Raw genomic sequence first — 5,301 nt, 5'->3', positions numbered from 1 at the left:
CAATGACAAATATAACCCTTAAAGATGGTAGGTGTCAGTCATAGGAGTTATCTATGTTGGTAATATTACTGGCTCATTCTATTCTTATATAGATATATAGGTAATAGATGTAGTACTTAATTTGGGTGTGCACCCTGATGTAAACCAAGGGGGCTAACCTATGATTTGTGGAGGACAAACATATAAGTAGGAGAGTCACTTGGAATCCATATTCTTGAAAGGAAATTATGATAGTTTTTAGTTAATTTATTTGCTTAAGTTTAATAAATGAGAATTTAATTCTCATTGATAGTCTTAAGATTTATATTTAGTCTTAGAAATTTAATTATTTGCTAAAGTATTTTATTTAGTTTCCATTAAATTCTTGTACTGTGAGGGTTGAGAATTTAATTAGTAATTCCTCGTAACATGATCTAATAGTGGCCAAGAGTTTTGTTTAGACATGGCATGTTTAAAGACAAGACAATATGAAGGAATTGGACACTCACACAAGAGGTGACATGGAAACAACACGGCTACAAACTAGGAGGATCAACAAGCTTGATTTAGGAAGTTCCATTTCTATTTTCCTTGAAGATAAAGATGAAGATTTATTAAATTTCCTTCCCTAATCAGTTTAGATTCAAATCAACATATGGTGAAATCTTTAATATAAGGCAAGACTCAAATCAAAGAGAAGATAAAAATGAAGCTAAGGTGGGCAGCTAGCAACATAGAATTGATAAGGTGGTCAAGGCAATTCAAACCAAAGATAGCATGGAGGGGATATATTCACAAATTCGGCCAACAACTTTGTCCCACAAAAACTCAAATTTTTTGACAAATTCAAATTTGAATTTATTTGACCACATGGCTGAATCACCTCAACACAAATCAAGGTTGATTTGAACAAGTGAAGTTTTCAAGTCCAAGTTCAAGTCAAGGCTAAAAGCAAGGGAAATCAGCCAAAACCCAAATCCCAACAAAAATTAAGTTACATGAGTAGTTAGGATTTCTTTTTCAAAGTTAATTGTAGTTTAAGATTTTAGACTTAGTCTTTTCTTGGTAGCCCAAGGGCAACCGAATTTGTTATTTATGTTTGTCATTATTCATTAATGAAAAACAAGTTAAATCTGAGTAAAACTTTGTGTTTTTGTTTAGTTGAGAATTCTCCTAAACCCTATCTTGGCCGTGGCCAATCCTCATGTTCTTATCAAGCATCGTTGCATGTGGTGGACTATCCTAGCTTATTAAGCACCCCTTGCTTGTGGCGCTTCCCCTTTCCATATCTATTACATCTTCTTCATCATCAACTTACACAATCCTCCCATACAGCCAAGCCGAGATCAACCTCCAATCTCCACATACCAATTGAGGCCTATTATGTGAAGAAGATCTTTGCTCCTGACCTTGGCACGATTTTGATGAAGACACCAACATCACCAAAAATAAGAAAATGAAGAATACTTATGAAGACAAAGAAGATTAAAGCTTCAAGATAATTAGATTAAGTCTCTATAGGTACTTCTATCCTAAAACTCTTAAATATACAAAGTAGTAATGCTCAAACTATTTTTAAAGAAAGTTGAAACACTTTAAAAATACTTAAAACATTTTTCAAAAATAGTGTGTAACGGGTTACTTCATCTAAGTAACAGGTTACGTGTATGAGAAAATAGTTATTCAACTTAACATTGTTCAGAGTAATCCATTATTGTCTTTGAGTAATAGATTACCAGTTTTGAAAATTTGAGTAACCGATTACCCAGATTGCTGTAATTGATTACTCTAATTCGATTTTAAATGAACAGTGGACAGAGAGTTTGGGTAATCAATTACTGAGAGTCGTTGCATCAGATTTCAGATTTCAAAATGAAATATTTTCACTCCAAACGAAATCTCTTCACTTCAAACAACTCCTACACTTTCAGAAAACACCATGGGTGTTTGGAAAGTCTATATAAAGGCTCTAAATCTCACAACACAAACACACAACAACACACAACTCTTATACAATTGCCAAAAGCTCTTAAACTTATTCTGAAATTATTTTTCTATACTTTTTGCAACTTGCACTCAAACTTTCAAAATTATTTTTATGAAGTTGCTTAGAAGTGTTTAAAAGTTTTCCAAAGAGCATTATTACTTGGTATACATGAAGAGTTGATTGGATTGCAAGTTATACTACTTTCATACTTGTAAAGACAATATGCCATTGTTGTACATTCTTCAATATTGTTGCAGAATACTTTCTTTCACGGGGTGTGAAAAGAAAGGGGATTAGATTCACTTGAAAATGTGTTTTCCAAGAGTGAATAAGAATTAGGGAGTGTGTAAGGTACACAGAAATCTCGGGGCGGGATATTATAATTACAACTCATAATTCTTAGTGAAGAAATCTCTTGTGCTACAAGAGTACTGGACGTAGCATTTGGTGCACTAAAATGTGAACCAGTATAAAAATCACTGTGTATTCTCTTCTCCCTTATCTCTTTCATTTTATCTTGATTATTTTTCTGCATATATTTTCCACTGCATGTTAACTCTTGATTTTGCAGAAAAATTGACCATAATTTTTAAGTCAACTAATTCACCCCCTCTTAGTTGCAACCTCGTTCTTACAATTGGTATCAGAGCTATATTTGAGTAAGATATTCTCAAGTCTGATCCTATATCAAGATGGCCTCAAGATCATTCCTATGAGAAAGTTCCAACATAAACCGCCCTCCAAGCTTTGTTGGAGACTGCTATGATTTATGGAAAATAAGAATGATGATCTTTATTGAATCTCAAGACTTGGACATATGGAATGCCATTGAAGAAGGACCACATATAACCTTTACTGTTATCAATAGTATAAGAGAAATAAAGCCAAAATCTTCATGGAACGATGAAGACAAAAAGAAGGTGCAATATGATTTAAAGGCAAAGAACATCCTCACCTCCGGACTTGGTATTGATGAATTATTTATAGTATCAAATTGTAAGTATGCAAAAGAAATGTGGGATACTCTAGAGACCACACACGAAGGAACAGAGGAAGTGAAAAGGTCGAGACTCAACACTCTTTCCCAGGAATGCGAAATATTTCGTATGAAGACTAGAGAAAAAATTCTTGATTTACAAAAGAGTTTTACTCACCTTACCAATCACCTTATTGAACTTGGAAAAGTTCTATCAAATAGTGCATTGAACTTGAAAGTTCTAAGATCACTCACCAGAATGTGGAAACCAAAGGTAACTGCAATTTCTGAAAAGAAAAGTTTATCCAAAATAGAACTTAGCCAAATTGATCAACATGAGGAGCAAGAAAAGAAGAAGAAGAATATTTCTCTAAAAGCAACAGTGGATAGATATGACTCATCTAGAGATGAATCAGAAAAAGATGATACGTAAGATATGAATCTCGTCGTGAAGAAATTTAGCAAGTTCCTAAAAAGGAACAAAGGCACAAAGACTGGTCAAATAAAGAAATTCACCAAGAACAATGATGCCTCCACCTCAAGTCAAAACTTTACATGTTTTGAATGTGGCAAACCTGGTCACATGAAGATGGACTGCCCAAATTTGAAAAAGGATTCTTTTAAAGGAAAGAATGATATGAAGACTGGACGAAGATCATACATTGCTTGGGAAGATAATGATACCAGTTCTACATCTGAAATAGAAAATGAAGAGCGAGCACATCTATCACTTATGGCATCTCATCATTCTGATGATGAAGAGGTAAACGAATCTAATCTATTTTCTTCTTCTGAACTTCAATCTGCATTTAATGACTTGCATGATGAATATGTCAAATTAACAAAAATGTTTCTAAAACAAAAGTCTGAATTAGATGCATTTAGAAACAAACCTTCATCACCCTCTTGTCTAAACCGCATCACTCTTAAAAACAAAGTATCAACATTAAGTCTTGAACTTAATAAGCTAAACAAGAGGGGTAAAAGTTTAGAAAAAAATATTAATGATCAAAGACACTCAACAGACGGGAGAGGTCTTAGCTATTCAAAAAGCCATGGTTTCAAGAAACCCAGTGTCCAAAAGAAAATAATTTTTCAAAAGAAAAGTACTCATGCATTTGAAAAATCTAAGATACACATTCATCAACCCATATGCACATACTGTAAAATTCATGGGCATACACCAAACACGTGCATAATTATAAAAGATGGTGTACCCTTAGGAAAATTTAAATGGGTTGAGAACAATACTAACCATCTAGGATCCAAAGAATATTGGATACCTAACAAAACTTAATTTGTTTTGTAGGAAAATTGGAGAGCCGCCTGCAATTTATGGTACTTGGATAGCAGCTGCTCAAAATACATGACAAGCGATAAAAGTAAATTCTCTGTCCGTACTACAAGGGACAAATGATATGTCACATATGGTGACAACAACAAGGGAAGAATTCTTGGAGTTGGTAGAATTGGAAAGCCACCCTCAACAACTATAGAAGGTGTACTATATGTTGAAGGACTCAAGCACAACCTTCTAAGCACAACCTTTCATGTGGCGTTCTATCCAGGTAAGTGCATCAATGAAAGTAAGGATTCAAATAATTCTAAACTTATTGGTAAGAGAATAAATAATATATATATGATTGACATGGATTTTGCTTTACCTATAACAGGTTTAGTAGCAAATGATAATCATGATGCATGCCTTTGGCATAGAAGAATTGCTCACATTCACATGGAACATTTGAATAAACTCATTAAGAAAGATTTAGTTGTTGGTTTACCCAAAATGAAGTTTGTTAAAGATAAACTATGCAGTGCTTGTCAAATGGGTAAAAAAACAAAAACCTCTTTCAAATCAAAGCACATGGTTTCTTCCGATAGACTATTACAATTACTTCAAGGACAAAAAGTTTTGGTGGAAATTATTATGCTCCAGTTATAGTGGACGATTTTTCTAGATATATACTTGGACTCTATTCTTAGTTCATAAGAATGAGGCATTCAAAGCCTTTAGCATTTATGCTAAAAGAGTTCAAAATGAAAAATCTCTAAAAATCGCTACTATACGAAGTGATCATAGGGGAGAATTTCAAAACTCCTCTTTTGAGGAATTCTGTGATGATCATAGGATCAACCATAATTTTTATGCTCCTAAAACACCTCAACAAAATGGTGTTGTAGAGAGAAATATTTGATCCTTAGAAGCATTGGCTCGAACAATATTAAATGAAACTAACCTCCCAAAATACTTCTGGGCTGATGTAGTTAGCACTACGTGTTATGTTTCGAATCGAGTTCTTATAAGACCTATTCTTAAGAAAACCCCCTATGAACTCTTCAAAGGTAGAAAACCAAA

This window comes from Lupinus angustifolius, chromosome LG15 (genome assembly GCF_001865875.1).
Source record: "Lupinus angustifolius cultivar Tanjil chromosome LG15, LupAngTanjil_v1.0, whole genome shotgun sequence".
NCBI lineage: Eukaryota > Viridiplantae > Streptophyta > Magnoliopsida > Fabales > Fabaceae > Lupinus > Lupinus angustifolius.
The sequence above is the reverse complement of the archived record's forward strand: the minus strand, read 5'-3'. Positions refer to the sequence as shown.